The sequence below is a fragment of the Amblyomma mixtum genome, chromosome 1 (genome assembly GCF_055824585.1).
Source record: "Amblyomma mixtum isolate Tamu chromosome 1, ASM5582458v1, whole genome shotgun sequence".
Lineage (NCBI taxonomy): Eukaryota > Metazoa > Arthropoda > Arachnida > Ixodida > Ixodidae > Amblyomma > Amblyomma mixtum.
Genome location: NC_143012.1, coordinates 29,972,936 through 29,989,990, shown reverse-complemented (window position 1 = coordinate 29,989,990; position 17,055 = coordinate 29,972,936). Strand labels below are relative to the sequence as shown.

At 47.1% G+C, this 17,055-nt stretch overlaps 1 protein-coding gene across 1 annotated transcript in view; it reads left to right on the top strand.

Annotated features, from left to right (window-relative positions):
• LOC149365926 (osmotic avoidance abnormal protein 3-like) overlaps positions 1 to 17,055 on the top strand; it is a 57,357-nt gene that overhangs the window by 11,708 nt on the left and 28,594 nt on the right. The window lies entirely within an intron of this gene.

Genomic DNA, 17,055 nt, shown 5'->3' with positions numbered 1-17,055 from the left:
TTATAAACAAGACATTCGTGTGCTGTTCGATTTCAGTGCACGTTAAAGAACCCCAGGTAGCCGAAATTATTCCGCAGTCCTTCACTACATTTGTTCCCTCCTTCTTCTTTCAATCCCGCCTTCCTCCGTCGGTGATCCTCCTTCGCGAGATCCACTTAGGAGGGTAGCGGATGCCTTCGAGAAGAGGCAAAATATGTCCATTTAAATGCCAAGGTTTGAAACCCTACGACAAGCGGGGACAGTAAATGAAATTTATGCAAGTGATGCCACCCAGATTACGCAAGTGGCTTTCTGGTTCGTCGGCTGTATTGTGACCACCCGTGCTTCGTTCAAAACAATCATAGCTTCCGGTGGAACAAATGTTTCGGTCCTTTCATAGGAGTTGGGTTGAGGGGGATGCACTGAACAGCACGGAGATCTGACCTAGGTCGAGATTTTTCATATTTGAATACACCATGCACCGAAAGCGTGGCCAAATACGCAAGAAAGACAGCACTTTCCTGTTTGTTTCTTTTGCCTACAAGTGCGCTGAAGTCTTCAAAACTGAGAAGGGCCGGGAGGGGGGGGGGGGGGGGGTGTTGTTTGGTCTTCAGTGCCTTATTGCGCCATGATGCATGGCCGTCACCTAAGGTGCTCTTCGCCGCATTGCCTTATTGTCGTGCGCAGCAGCCGAACAACAATGGTGCGCATATTTCACGCCATACAGGGCAGCCGCCTCACAGCATCGTGCCCCAGTTTTGCTTGCGAGGCGGCGGTCGCTATTCGCTTGCTGTCAAACGCCATCGACCACTCGAGGTCGATGCGTTTGCGTTGTGCACGCGACGGCAGCACGGCCCGCTTCTTTTGCTTGGACAAGCGCACGGCCCTGCGAACGGCCGAGCAGCAAAACAGGTCACCCTGGGTTCCAAACCCGTATGCACGCACGCCGGGAGCCGCGGTTCGCTTATTAAAGAATCTCGGACTCAATTTCGCTGGCGCGCGGTACGAAGGAGCAGCGACCCGGTCAATAACTGCGTTGCAGCCGCCCCAGTATTGGTGGAAACGTCGCTGAGAAAGAGAAAGAGAGAGAGTGTAAAAGGAGAGAGCGAATATTGAAGGAAGAAAAAGGGAAATGCGGGGAAATAGAGAGCACGAGAGATTTTGAGAAACGAGGAAAAGGAGGAGCAACGAGGGTAGATAGAGAAACAGAGGCGACGAAAGTGAGCGAGAGTGAACGAGATGGGAAAGAAATGGCGGTGGAGGGAAATAAAGAAAACGAGAGAAAGCGAGAGGCGACGGGAAATGCAGAAAGAAAATGAGGCTCACAAGCACAATTTTCTGTAGGCTATTGTAAACGTAGGAATGAAGATAAGTGTGGAATCTGCGTAGAATAATCAAGCGCTATGATTCATGTAGGGCTGGCATTCAAGGAAGCAAAGAGGTGACAGTTAAAAAAATACAAAAAAGACTAGAAAACCTTTAGCTGTACTTCGAGCTCTACCACCCCCTTTTGCCACCTCACCGCAGGAGCACCGACTCCAGGTCTTATACGTGACAGAGTCGCCGTGATCGCATGACTAGGCTGGTCACACCGCTGCCCCGGGACTCAACGGAACGACATTTACGCGCCAGCGTTAAGCTCCCGTTCAGAAGAGAAACTTCCGTAATCGCTGTCTTCGGCATTGGCGTTGGGATGTCGACAAAATCTCGATCGAAAAGGTCGTGACGTCACGTGCTGAGCTGTGGAATGAGAATTGTTAAATTGTGATCGCGAGGCCGCAGCATGGCTCAAATGTCACTATTATATGGAATGTTGTAAATGAAACAAATTACGCTGAGCATAAAGTGAGGATAGTTAGTTGGGAAACGAACCCGTGACCCTTGGTTTGTGAGTCTAGTATACGCTATAGGTTAAAGGTTGTTTAAATGGAGGCCTTGTGCGTCCTGTAGTGCATCACTTGGTCTTGTACGCCTACTGATGTATGCAAATGAATATGCGCAATTAAATAGAGGTACTAATTAAGAAAAAAGTTGTCAATAAGCGTCGACGATGCTTAAGTGTCCCCTTAATTTTTACAGCATTTAACTGCGTTATTACACCGCTAGCTGTTAATGCGAACGTTCCCGGAAAAAGCGTGTTTGTCGGCATCGTCCTCGTAGTCGGCAGAACGAGTCCGCACTGCCTATTGTGACCTGAAGGAGGGGTAGTAATGGGGGTGTAAATGTACAGGCGGGGTTAGTGGCCTGTCTGCAATCGCTCCGCCTAAGTGAATGATTTAAGTGCTTGCATCTGTTCCATAAGGCCAAGTGTCCCAGAAAAACTTTATTAGTGATCGTGGCACTAATAGCCGCTCAATTCGGGAGACGTCGTCCATGGGAACGTTTTATTTATTATTTATTTATTTATCATCATACCCACAGCGCCATTGGCTGGCATTACAGTGGGGGGGTAGAAGAAAAAGTACACAAATGCCACCGCGTGCAGGTGGTTACAAAAAAAAAGATAACAATGAGATAGAAAGAACACGGAATTATTATGCACAAAAAAATGTCACAGCATGGAAGAAAATGAATCATTTGATAATATGGACACTACTTCCTCAGGCAGCTTGTTCCATTCCGAAACCGTTTTGGGGAAAAAAGACATTTTAAAAAGGTCAGTCCGGCACCTGTATTCTTTAACTTTAAGTGAATTATCTCTACGTAAAGACACGTAATCAGGGTTGGCTATATATTTGGTTCTGTCTCCAGGAGTTTTCCAGGAGTGTTTTCCAGGAGGTTTTCCAGGAGGTTTTCCAGGAGTGTCTCACGCTCGGCACAAAAACGCGGGCACGCTAAAACGAATTGGTTTACTTCACCCACAATGTCACAGTGTGCACACATAGATAAGGTGGCTCGGTGAATCTTGCGCAACCATACCGGCTCAAGATTCACCGTGCCACCTCAGGCATCCAGTTGTAGTACTATTCGTCTAATCGGCATTAAATTTTACATGTCAGCAGGGGAGCACATTAGTTTTTCGTGACGACATGCTATGACGCCGACGCAGTTGAGAGAAGAGTAATTTTTTGTCATTTAGAACATACGTGCAGTCTTTGCCAAAAGTAACCGAGCAATGGTGGTTCGTTTCTTAGCCGCGTAGCGAAGCACTCATGGCAGCCCTTAAGCTCCGAATCTTTGTAAAGTAAGGTGAACCGCTGTGCTCACGTTTTGGCATCTTTCGGTCTTTAGGGGTGCCGTAAGGTCTCTGTTATAGGGTTAAGAAGCAAAATCCTGCTGCTGGGTTACTTTTGGTGAAGGGGTACCTTGGGCAGAAGCTACTGGTACAACCATGTCGGTTGCGTTCCTTCGCTCACCGTCGTCTTTTTTCCTTTTGATGCGCACATTACTTAAAGCTACCAACTAGCCGGCACTAAGACATTAATTGTCCTTAGCAGCTGTCGCTATAGTAGAGGCGTTAGGGGGCGCTAAAGTCTGCGTTCTCACATAAGAAAACACAACTACTACACTCTGTTTGCAACTGGGAGCTATCAATGGCGCAGGCGGTGTGGTGTGTTTGCAGAGAGGCGACATTTGGTTTTGAATAAAAACTTCCTTCCTTCTCTCTCTCTGACCTACGCAGCTAAGAAGAGTCGGTGGTAGATGTAAAGCAAGCCACTTTCCTATTCCACTCGTGGACTTTCTTCCGTACTCACCTTCACTACGTGATCACAGGCGTTACATTTCATAGAGCTCACCTTCGATACGGAACTTCGGGTTCAAGCCAAACAGTGCGCTTTACTTTTGGGCGGCAGATGAACGTGTGAGTTTTAGCTTGCGACATATTACACTTTCGACGTCGACTCCTTCTAGCAAAGAGAGACTGTCCTGCAAAACTACGTTTGTGAAATAATTTTTGTTAAGGCGTTTGAATTCGACTCAACATACCCACTTTCATTATTTCTAATAAACCCGCTAAGAGCGGTGTTAAACTGAATCAATAAACCGGCACAAATCAACCCTTTTCCGGATATTGTCTCATAGAGCCTACGGTTTGCTCTCTGAATTGCGGCGCTCGGCAATGAGTAAAATAGACAGGAGTCAATTCTGTTTATTATTATGATTCACTGGCACTGCGATATTTCCCAGCTCTCATTCTACGTACTCATAAACAGTGAACGGCAGACTGTTTACCCAGAAAAGTTATAATACCGCATACATAAACATAAGGAGAAAAATACGCCCCGGTCAGTTCGCGTTGTCGCGCGCAGCGGCTCGAAACGAACCAACTGAGGGAATATCACTCACTATGCATGTATCTCGTTGAATGCATGAATCTCGTCGGTAACGATGACCATGCACTGTCCTTGTGTTGATACGCCCTTCATTTGGAGCAAATTAATCTGGAAGACTTCAACTAAAGTGACAGTAAGCGGGCGAAAATACAACGATAAGTACATGTACTACCTTTTCGCTTACTTCGTAGTATTTGTTTTAACTCCTAGCATCGTGTCCTTATTTGCCGAAGGAGGCTGTACAGAACGTATGTAGAGAACAGCGAGAGTACTTTTAGATGTTGATATATGCGGTCGTGGGAATGACATACTGTACGCGTAGGCGGAGACCGGTACCCTATGACGCAGGTTAGAAAAGGTGGAAAGCGTTCGATGAGTGGTAAGCAAAAGAAGTCACTTTTTCATGTGTGTCCAGAGTGTTGCGGACATTGGAATATGGAACAGGCGCTGATCGATGCGGACGCCTAGCTGTAGCGGCCGCTGTATAGATCGATGTTTTCTTGCCCGAAACAAAACTCTCGTAGCCGTCAAACATGAAATATGACACAAACGAGCCCGGCTATTCGGACCCGTAGTGTGTATGGAGATGGACGCCGATGTTTTTGGGCAAATATGAGCGCTTGTGTTGAGGCTCGTGCCGAAAAACACATATAGACACGAACTGCGTATGGTATAAAGGCCGTGAATCGTTGTGATGATGAGCTTAGTCATGAACTCTGTATCATATAAAGGCCGTAAATCAATGTGATGACGAGCATTGTCATGAACTCTGTATGGTATAAAGCCCGTGAATCATTGTGATCATGAGCATTGTCATAAACTCTGCATCGTATAAAGGCCGTGAATCATTGTGATGATGATCATTGTCATTAACTCTGTGTCGTATAAACGCCGTGAATCATTGTAGTGATGAATATTTTTTTCCTAAATGTGGGATGAGCATTCTTATGAAGAGGGACTGATGACGAAGTTGATCAGCAGCGCAGACTGTTGGGCTGTTGGGCAAGATGGTGAACGATCATAGCAATGATAACTTTACAGAAAACCGACTGGAGACTGCACTTGACTGCGTTTTCTTTTCTGAGTCTGGTCGCAGTATTTGCGCAAAGTTTTCCTTGTAGAGATGATGACAATGATGATGCGGCATTGCAGAGTGAGAGCTGTCAACTAACCAGGGCACAAGTTAACGGTAGAGTTTGCACGCAAGACCAGTGCGTGCTTGTCCCCGACTCTGTTTTCATAACTCACGTACTCATGATAGGCCTCGTGGCAGATAACGACCTGTTTGTACTCGGTAATTTATACAATCCTTAGGACGGCAAAAAGAAAAAGCAGCAATTTGACAGCAGTCCTCAGTACTGGGCTACTCTCTCACTGCCCCCAATTGTAAACCGGAATCTCCTGAGGTCCATCAGCATGCCCATGCTAGGTGTGGTACCTCCTCTCGTAGCCTCCAAGAGAGCAGTAAAAATGGCCGTATAAGCTGACCGCAGTAAGTGAAGTGGCAGCAGTGTGTTTATCACCTTAGTACCGGACCTTGACCGCACAGGCCGTCTCAGCTCAAGAAACCCACTCCCCCGCCGGGGTAGCTCAATGCCTAATGCATATCGCTGTTCTAGTCCAAGTTAGCGAGATTGAATCCGGGCTTCGACCGCCCAATTTTCTCGCGGGCGGGATACAAACTATGCCTGTGTGCTGTGCCATCTATGTGGTGGTTTATTCCGAGGACCTCCACTATACGATGTGTCTCATAGTCCACGTCCAGGTTCGGGTCGTTAGACACCACATGGCGATAACGCGAAGGATCGTGCACTCTCAGATTCGTGTTTACTAGTTAGCTGCACAGAGATAAACCCGCCGTCAATCGTCCGCAAGTTTTCGCACGCAGAGCTCTTTAATCTCACCATTCACGGAACTCCTCATTGGGTCCATGTATCAGAAAACGAGATTCCATGTGGGCCGTAATTCGGGTGCTCACAGATTACCGTGACGCCTCTATTCAAGTTGTGAACTTCAAGATAGTTGATAAACATACAACCGCCTGACAATAAAATCAGTTAAACGGGTGCACTGAACCACAGATAGATGTGTAAGCACCTGGCTGGCATTTGACATCGAGAGCGCTCCGAAGCCCCGAAAAATTTTCTCAATAATGGTATCTGCATAAGGAACGAAGGGAAGGGAAAACTTTATTTTCGCTAATGCATATTCCTGCGGTTTGGGGGCATCGTCAGAGACGTCTTGGTTCTACCCCCAGGAGCCTTCTCTGTCGAAGTCGTCCGCCTCTAATCAGTGGTCGGTTGCCCTCAGTCCAGGGCTCCGCTGGCAACCGCCGCCCGTTGAGCTCGCTGTACCAGACCTTGTTGGTCTTCACAGCGGTCGCTGGACAGCAGAGTCTCCCATTGCTCCGCACTCGGGTTTTGTATTTTGGGGACCACGTCTATGTTTTGGCAGGTCCATGTGATGTGAAATAGAGTAGGCTTTTCATCGCACCAGGGACATTTGTCCGCGTATATCGTAGGGTGCATTTTGTTTAGTATATGTAGGTTTGGGAAAGAGCCTGTTCGTAATTGTCTCCAAGTGACAGCTTCCTCTCTGCTGAGAGATTTGTGCGGTGGGGGATATCGCATTCTTCTGCCTCTATAGTTTTGTAGTTTTACCGAGTATTCCCTGGGTGCTGGTGCGAGTTCCGCGGTCTCGTCGGATGCTCAGAAAGTAATGTGTCGTCGAGCGTAAGAAAAGAATGGGCATCATGTATAAAAACGCATGTTTCTGGATAAAAAATTGGCAGTGGTTTAGCTCTGGTTAAACCTGGAGGAATGCGAAAGCAACGAGGAGAGATAGGCGATGGAGAGCGCGCGCAGCGGCGGCGGTTCCGGCATGGTAGCTATGCGCCGCTACTGCGCATGCGCAACTGGCGAGCGCGGCGGCGGCACCTCTGAGCCACCCGCGCAGCGACGGCGGCGGCGCGCCAGCTGTGCGCCGTATGACGTCACTGCTTCTCGCGCATGCGCAGTATGGCCTTTCCTCGGCTCCGCGAAATGGCTCGACGACTCACGTAGTGTTGCTTTCGCAACAAAACCAACTGTGTGGGCTTGGCGCCTGGTCATTTAACGCTTTCAGAACGTTATGTATGACTTTTTAGTATGATGGACTGCACGCGCCGTTGTGGGCCTGACGCTCCGCACGCATCCAAGTCGCGTATTCCGACAAGCACGCGAGCAGAGGTGCAGCTTTTTTTTTTCTTTCTCTTTTTAGCACTGGCGTTGAGAAAACCACAGTGCGGCCATTTGTCGCCCGCAAAAATCGACAGGACGAAACGAGCGAATCATATCGACCTCATGATTCCCGCATACGACGAAGCCCTATATGCATCACTCATCCACGAGCAAACACGTCCTTGTGCGCGCTTAGTGGATGCGTTTCGGCGTTTTACTATTTACTCGCGCAGTGGTTCTCTCCGTAGGCTTGTACACAACGGCTGGCGCGGACCTGTTTACGCGTGAATGGACGAAACGGGAGAGTAGGTCATTCCTCGTAACGACCGCCTGGCGTGCATTGCACCCGGGCGGTCGCTTTCGGGAGGAGACTGCGCATGCGCGTTGCAACGCCTGCGCCCCCTGTTTGCCGAAGCGCTGAATTCTCGAAAGTGCGAGGAAAGGTGAATCGTTATTGAATTCGCAAAAACAATAGCTGACAGAGAGGAGGGGCAGACATCGTACCACTGGATAAGGACATGCCGGGCATTACGTGTCATGCAAACTTGCCATTTACTTTGCAGTGCAGAGAGTAAAAAAGTCAGCCATGCTATTAGTTCGGAACCAAACTGTGTGCTCTAAGATCGGTTTGAAAGATAGCGTTCGAGCGCAACCCAACAATGGTCCCGTCATAGTTGTACCCAGAACACTTTACTCAAAGAGCTCTCAGTTGTGCCGAATTGTGGCGTATGCGTGTTTTTGAAAAAATACACCCTCCATTAGTAGTTTGTGGTATGCGAAGTTTGGGTTGAAATAATTCTTTACATCCAGGAGTCGTTGACTGAGATTTAATTTCGCAGTCTGCAATTAGCCCACTTAGAATGTAGCTGCAGATACCTCTTCTAGGGTATACGTGCAGAAAAAGTGATTAAATTATGAAATTAAGGCATTTAAGGCAGACAGCTGGGCTAGTTGGTGTTTAGATTGAGAGGACATAGTAGTAGCGCTTAAAAAACAAGGACGACAGGGTAGAGAAAGACAGCACAGGCGCTAGTGTGCTGTCTTTCTCTACCCTGTCGTCCTTTTTTTTTAAGCGCTACACTCTTAGAAAAAAAGGTAGTGAAAACGTAGTAACGGCTGCTGTTACAACCTTTTTTTAACCCCTACTACCTATGTACTATGTTGCTACGACCTTGTTACTACTCGAAAGAAAATTAAGTAGTAACAAGGTAGTAACTTCTGCTGTTACTACGTTTTTTTGGCAGTTACTACACTTGTACTACTTCATTATAACCCTGGTAGTATCCATTACTACCTTGATCTGGAAATGGATGATCGGAATATGCACATGTACGTATACTAACATTCCCGGTGACATTGCTACTCAATGCCCCATGTTTTTATATAATGTAAAGGGTTTCCTAATTGGCAGCAAATCTAACAAAATTGCCAGTGCTGTTTTTTGTTTTCAATACAATATACGCAGCGCGTATGTGTTCCACTCTTTAGTTTGATTTCTTAATTGCACTTTTTCACCAACCCCAAGCTATTGTGCCTGACTTGTGCTCATTTTTCCTTCTGGTTTACTACAAGATGCATAAAAATGGGCGTTGAGTTTCTGATGTCATGTTCATGCGCTCCTTGTGACACATTAGAAAGTCACCACGAAGTCAGGTATTCATGTCTTTCGACAATAAAAACTCAGCAGAGACGCTTTTTCGTTAACACAGAAGATTTCCTTATGTCATTGGCCATCAGCCACTGAAAGGTCCTTCTCAACAACATTGTTGTCCCGTGCGAGAATGTAGATGCTGCTGCTACATTTACACGCAATGAAAAGAACAAGAAACAACTGTGGCTGCACATATCAAGGCACATAAGTTAACAAATTATCGTCTGCTGGCGTGGCGTAGTGGTTAGCGTGGTAGGAGTGAAAGTGCAGAAACAGGATTGAAACAACTTCAGCATAGAAAGTCAAAGGTCCGCGGTTCGAATCCTCCTGAATGCAGGGCTTTTTTTTCTTTTTTGTTTTTGCTATAGTTTTTTTTTTGCTCTTATTTTGCACTATTACTATCTTATATGCATACGATTCTAATGTCAAAAGTCATTAGATTATTTCTTAAGGTGTTTTCTCTCGAGAGGCAGTAAATGTTACTACCTCGCAGTTACTACGTACAGTTACTGAGAGGTAGTAAACGTTACTACCTTGCAGTTACTACGTACAGTTACTACCTAGGTAGTCATATATGTGACAGTCGTTACTACCCTAAAATGTAGTAACCTCAACTACCTTTTTTTTAGAGTGTACTACTATGTCCTCTCAATGAAATTAAGTCTTCGCGCCAATATTGTGTTCCAGAAACTTTTGGCTCCGAGTGTACGCGCGTTGGTGTGTGTGTGTGTGTGTGTGTGTGTGTGTGTGTGTGTGTGTGTGTGTGTGTGTGTGTGTGTGTGTGTGTGTGTGTGTGTGTGTGTGTGTGCGCGCGCGCGCGTGCGTGCGTGCGTGCGTGAGCGTGTTTTTCTGAGACCCGTCCCGATCAGTCGAGCGTTGGCAGCGCATAAAAGGTTTCGGCTATTCGGTGTTCACTACGGCTTCCTCTCGTATAATAATTTGCTCATTACTGTTTCTTACATTGACCAGAGAGAGATCAAATTAAAGTTTATTTTTTGCGTTTTGATGCGGGTACAGTCGGGCTGAATACTAAGGCAACATCCTGTTAGCATGCAGTATTTTATGCCTAGCAGTGAGCAAATACCTTAATTACCGAAATTATTTCCTTTAGTTCTTTTGCGGCAGGTGAAGTAGCTCCTTGCTTTATTCTCAAGTTCGACGACGAAGCCAAGAGCAAACTAGGCGCTCCCATGCATATAGAACCAGGCTGTCAAATGTCCTTCTTTTTTGTAGCTTGTATTTATGTATTGGAATTATGGATACATACACACAGATTCGAGTGTATTTAGTGATTCAGACAACAAACGTTCTTGATACCAGTGCAGCGGCTGCAAAATGAGAGAAATTATCAAATGGATGATCAACGCAGGAGCGGAAAAAACAAGCTACTCATTACTGCAACGAAAAAATTTAGCCACTAAATGCTGTCCCTGTTCGACGCTGAGAGCCGCCGCGGTGGCTCATTGGTTATGGTGCTCGGCTGCTGAACCGAAATACACGGGTTCGATCCCGGCCGCTGTGGTGGAATTTCGATGGAGGCAAGATTCTAGAGGTCCGTGTACTGTGCGATGCCAGTGCACATCAAAAAACACCAGGTGGTCGAAATTTCCGGAGCCCTTCACTACGGCGTCCCTCATAGCCAGAGTTGCTTTGGGACGTTAAACTCCCATACACCATAAGCCTGTTCGGCGCTGAACGTTGGGCTTCGTGCTCTAGGCTTTCAAACCCACACTAGAGGGCGGATGGGATTTGCGAGCGAATTTCTCCCACCAATGTGGTAACTGGACGTTCCAGGACTGATTATTGTAAGCCACATAAGCATTTGAGAGAAAAAAAAAAAGTTTTTTTTTTTCGTAAAGATATGAGCTCATATACGTCGCGCTCTGTCTTGGCTCTTTTCGCGGAAAGTAGAAAGTAGAAAGAAAGAAAGTATTTATTTAGCATAAAACATGAAATACAAACAGACAATTTCAGGGACCCAACAAAATTTGTTTAATCCCGACAATGATGTTATTTTAGCAATGATGTTATTTTAGCAATCCAGCGAAATAAGAAACCATTTGTCAAGTGCTTGCGGTTGAAGAGAGTTCATCAAAGTCAGCCCGACAAGTAATCGCGGGGCGAATTTTAATGCGTGGTCATGACATCGTTTCTCTCAGTATGTCTTTGCAAGAGCATACAGCGCGTGTGTACCATTTTCGCAGTGAGCAGTTCAAAATAAATAGCACTTCAATACCGGCACCAAAAAAAAAACCTTTCACACCACCAGCGAAATTCTCCTCAGAGCCATATTACTTCAGCGGTTCGTGAAGAAACTTCCCTGTCAAAATATGCCGGCAATTGCATGCGGCCTTATTTGGTAGCGAAAGCGTGACACAAAAACCAATAACTGTAAACGTCGTCAGCTCCTATTTTCACGTTCAATTGTCGCAGCCAATAAGAGAACAAAACTGCAATGACCAATGTCTCGTGTACCTGAGGCTTTCGAGGAAAACCCAGCAAACCCAGCAATTGCAGCAATCGCACCTTCATTTTTTGTAGTTCAAATTTCTTTATTCCTATTATCTATCGGCCTGCTAGAAATACGCTTCAAAACAGGGTCGTAAATTGGAACTGAATTTCATTTCGACCCACTTATAGGATTTCCCTCCGTATGCTAACCTCCTGGGACTAGTCACAGGTCATGGACACACACCAGATCGAAGTTTCGTTGGATTAAGTAACTCCGTTTTAAGAGTACAGCGGCGCCCTTGGCGGCGTATTCGGCTGGGGCAACAGGTATGGCGCGCGCGTCGCCAGTTGCCTTTACATTACGCGAAGGGGCGAAGCGAGGGACTGCTATGTTAGTGCATGGAGGCGGCCAAACTTGAGCCAAGCTGCTGCTCGGAAAGTTTTTAATGTCCGCACGCCGTAGCGAGGACGAGACGGAAAAACACAATGTTTCCGGGTAAAAGCTTCATTGTTGCAGTCAGCGTTTCTCTTAGTGTGGACTAATGCAAGGCGTTCGCGTTCTTGGCGCGCCTCCACACAGTGGAAATGTACGAACCCGCCCAGTTATCGATGTTACTGCCGTTCGTTCGATGCAGCCATTTCAGGCTGTTCTCCGAATCGAATGCGGGCCACATTTCTTCGTATTTCTTTCTGCATTTTGTCTTCAACTTCCACTCTGTCTACCCTTTCTTAGTTTTTACCTCTTCCTTTTCTTTTGCTGTCTTCTTCGTCTTTCTTTCTTTTTTTTTTCTCACTGGTAGTGGACCTCCCTTGTTGTGCACTAGATGCGGTTTTGATCCCAGCCATGGCTGATGCATTTTAATGTAGATGAAATGCAAAAAAATAGAGTTCGCTGCTTCTTAAACCACTTCCGGTAATTGTAATTAAGACAAAGACTCGGAGTACAGTGTACTTTGCAAATTATGGTATTGTTTTTGCGCGCTTAAGCTCATTAATCAGTATGTATCTATTGGCCTTCTTTCCAGTAATTATTTTCCTTCGTTCCCTCTTTGTTTCCTTCCTTCCTTCCTTCCTTCCTTCCTTCCTTCCTTCCTTCCTTCCTTCCTTCCTTCCTTCCTTCCTTCCCTTTCTTTATTAATGCGTTAGCATTAGAGTTGTCACACCAAAACCCTGCCGATGTCCGAGACGAAGTTCGCTGATTGGTCGAGAAAGGTCACTTGACCTTGTGACGTCATCACAATTAGCACAGGGTGAAATGTTGCAGACTGGTCACCGGATTGTGAGCAACCTGCCCACCGTGACAGGTAGCAGTTAAATTAGTGATTGGACGAGAGAGGTCTCGTGACCTTGTGACGTCATCACAACCCTCCCACCTAGTTGTGAGCAACCTAGTTTCCAGACTGCGGCCTATGTGAAGAATCGAAATAAAAAAATCTTGAAAAAAATGTCAGCCGTGCGAACGTCGGGACCGTCACAGTGTAGCGGATACGTGCTACTGTAGCTGGCAGTCCGAATATGGCAGTTCATGGGACGACAGTTGTAAAGGAACAGACTCAAACATACACAGAAGCTGCAGTAGAAGGTGCGATAAATATGAAATCTAATGCTATCACATTCCACTCTTTAGGTGATTTTAAGCGTCCCCACAATTTTTCCCCCCTTTTTCCTTTGTCTCCTTATTACCTTTCATAAACATGCCCCACTTCACTCATTTACCCATTTCTCACAGATAGCAAACTGGGGCACTACATCGCAATTAGCAGCACCATTGCTGTTTTCATGGCCTCCGTGCATGGAGGAAAAAACAAACAAAAACAAACTCATGAGGAGCGTGACGTCACGCGGCCAGCCTTCGCAAGCCAAGCGCTCATGAAGCCGCTCCCTGCCCCGTTTTCCGCTCTCCGAATAAGTCCCTAATGTTTTGATGCCGATACGTTCCTCCTTGCTTTCGCGAGAAACGCTCACGTGACTGGAAGGGCGTCGCCATCGGATCGCGCACTCTCTCAATGCTGCTCGAGAAGCGTGCTTCACGCCACGTGCCTCTTCGGTGGTGGGGAGCGTATGATCGATGACAGGGCACGAAGTCGTGCATTCTCATTGGAAAGGCGGAGGGGGGGGGGGGGGGGGGGGAGCGGCGGCAGAACGTACCACTTGTGGTGGTAGTAACGGTGGCCCAGGCAGAGGCCATGCCGGCAGACGTCGTTGTCGTCCTGGAAACGCGTGCCAAGGCCACCCCGAGAGAACGCGTCATCGCGCGCGATGACAATCGCCGTCCGCGACGCTCCCCCCCCCCCCCCCCCCCCCCTCAAACAGCTATTTATTGACCTCGCATGGAGTTCTCTCTCGCTAGCTCGTCCCGTCAGACCCTGCTGCTTCTTTGTACGCCGTCCTAAGAATACGCCGAGAGACGAGATGACGTAGGCGATAATGCTCGGGCTGAACGCGAGAAAGCTATGAAATTGGACGCATATAGGAGTCGTGTGGAGGTCTACAGATGGTCCCAGGGCACACACTACTAGAGGCGTATACACATCGAATGTGTGGGGCATTTTTGTGAAAGTAAAAGAAAAAGCACGCAAAGAAAATGCGAAGACTGGAGGTCATGAGGTCGTTGCTGAACATTGCCGGCGTCTCATCCACTCCATCAAAGCGTTGTTTTGTTGTCTTGAATACGTAGCCCCGAAACGACTTGATGACGTCACCTGTTATGTGACCACATAATGCTCTTCCCTTTCGATCATGTTGCATGACGGGGTTCATTCGAAATTGCAGAGCATGGACTAAAACAAGCAGCTTTGCATTTTTCCTGTATTTTATGGACGTTCCCCTGGACGTATTTTAAGGCAGAGGCCTCGTAAAATGTAGTTTACGTCGTCTGCTTTACGATAATGCCCTGGCGTTGTTGTGGGTAGCACATAAATAAACAAACAGTTGGGGACAGGGAATTTCGCAATCAGTTATCCTGCTGCCGTAGTGTAGGCACGACAGTCGCCAATATACGGGCACAGACCAAGTTCCTGGTCTATGAAAGGGAAGAGACTTTCACGAGGAACGGAATGGCGCCTCGACACGCGAGCTTCATTAACGTGTTGTGTTGCGATGCCATTGCTTTTGAAGTTGTTTACGAAAAAGGGCCAACAGAGATGGCACGAAACCTGCTTTTATAGCAATAGCTGCATGGAGGAGAGAAAGAGAGAGGAGGAAGATTTAATGTAGAGTAGGGCGGAGAGGTTGACCGCAAGAGCATGTCTCTGGTATGCCGTTGCGCACCGTTGAAAGGGGAACGACAGATAGAAGGAGCGAGATGGTTGGTTCGTGTTTTGGTTCGTAGTTCGTGGTCTCACTTCTCGATAGGCACCGCAACCACATCGTGGAGGAAGGAAAATAAAGTGTGAGTGAAAGTGGAAAGAGAGGTGCCGTAGTGGAGGGCTGGAGGTTAATTTTGACCACCCGAGGTTCTTTAACGTGCACTAACATCACATAAAACGTTGGCGCCTTGCGTTTCGCCTCCATGAAAACGCGGCCACCGTACCCGGGATCGAACCCGCCTCCTCGGGCTCAGCAGCCTAGTGCCACACCGGGCCGGTTAAAAGGGGAGAGTTAGGACGGTAACTGGTGATGGCAAAAGTATCATGAACTGCGCAGGAAATCCAACATCACACAATTAACTGCGTCTCAAATAAATTTTGGCTGCTACTACCTGTGACCATAAGCACTGAGCCACCATTGCTGACCCGAAAGACGCGATTTCGATCCCGACCGCGGCGGTCGAATTTCGATGTAGGCGGAATTCTGGAGGCCCGTGTACTGTGCGGTGTCAGTGCACGTTAAAGAACCCCAGGTGGTCGAAATTTCCGGAGCCCTTCACTACGGCGTCCCTCATAGCCTGAGTTGCTTTGGGACGTTAAACCCCCATAAACTCATGAACTACTCGTGACGTCCACCCTGAGAGCAAGGAAGCAATGTCAGTCACCCAGTTTGGTAACACATGGGGAGCTGCCTAAAGGTGATATAATGAATAACAAAAACAAACGAATCGCGAAAGGAAACGTTCTATAAAAACAAGCTCTACTGTGCTGCCACAGATTTCTCAAACGAAAGGAAAGGCGGCGAAGGCGAAGTTAACTGACATGCACTGCGAAAAAGAAAGAAGGAGGAGAAAGAGGAAAAAAAAAAGAAACACAGCCCAGTTACCGCTGTATAACGCGAGGTTCGGCGACAGATGCTTGCTGTGTTGAATATGGTATTGTTTATTAGCTGTTATGCGTCTTTTCTTCTGGTAGAGTGCGCATGACGTCATTATGCTGTCACTCGTGACGTCACTGTGTTCGAACCAATCAGCTTGGCGCGGTGTTACGCCGACGCCGCTAAACCGGAAAACGTGCCCTTAGGAGCAGTCGCTGTAAACATTTTTAAACCTTTTTACTCTTAAAAGTTTTCGTTTTTAAAAGCAAACAATTTTAAACTTGAAAATTTTTGGTAGGCGAGAAATGGTCAAACATTTTCCTACAAATTCTTACGCGACAGCGAAATAATTTATAGGACAGTGTTCCTGGAAATGTTCCTTGAATGTTCCTGGGAAATGTTCCTATAGGAATGCCCCTGGCAGCGCTGCAAGACGCTGTCGCGTTCCGCTTTTAAAGGCGAAGCTTAAGCGTCCTCTAAATTTTTACCAATCAGACAAGCATTTCTGTCGGTATGATTAATTTTCAGTAAAAATAAAGTACCAAAGTTGGCGTAGGTGCACACAGGGATCCAGGAGATGGAGCCATTAATGACGTTTACTATGCGCCGCATATGTACAGTGTTTGTCAAAAGTAACCAGGCTGCGTGGTTTGCTTCTAGCTCGTGCAGTGGAGCCCTTACAGCTTCCCTGAAGCTGAAATGGTCGTTAAAGGTAAGGACGGGGGTCTTCTTACCTTCCAGCACCATTTGATATTTAGGAAAGTCAAAAGGGCTCCACTATACAAGCTAGAAGCAAACCATACAGCCTGGTTACTTTTGACAAAGGCGGTACTATCAGCAGTGAACGTTTACAGAGTGCGGGCGTGGGTAAATAATTATTTCTGGACAGTCACGTTAGCCTGCCTCCTATAGAAGTGTAGGAATACAGGAGGAGCCATACACGCTCCATCCAGGCGAATGAGTAGCGATGGAGCGCTACAGTAAATTTATCGCTGAAAACATGCATCCGTAAACTTGTGCGGCCGATATCAAGCTGTGCACTAATGCACGCTATTGTTCCTGGAAAAGGGGCATCGTCTACCGCTGTTGCGCCACTCGGCGATCTATCACGTGGCTCTTCCGGAGACTGAGCAGCCTCATTTGCATAATGAGGTCGCCGGGGGCTCGATAGTTGTTCTCTGACGGCAGCAACCGAGCCCTATCGAGGTTCAATGTCGATATTATTCTTCGCGTACCCTGGAGGAGAGTTCAGCAGAATTGCAATATTACGGCACAAAACAGGGCAGCAGTCAATAGT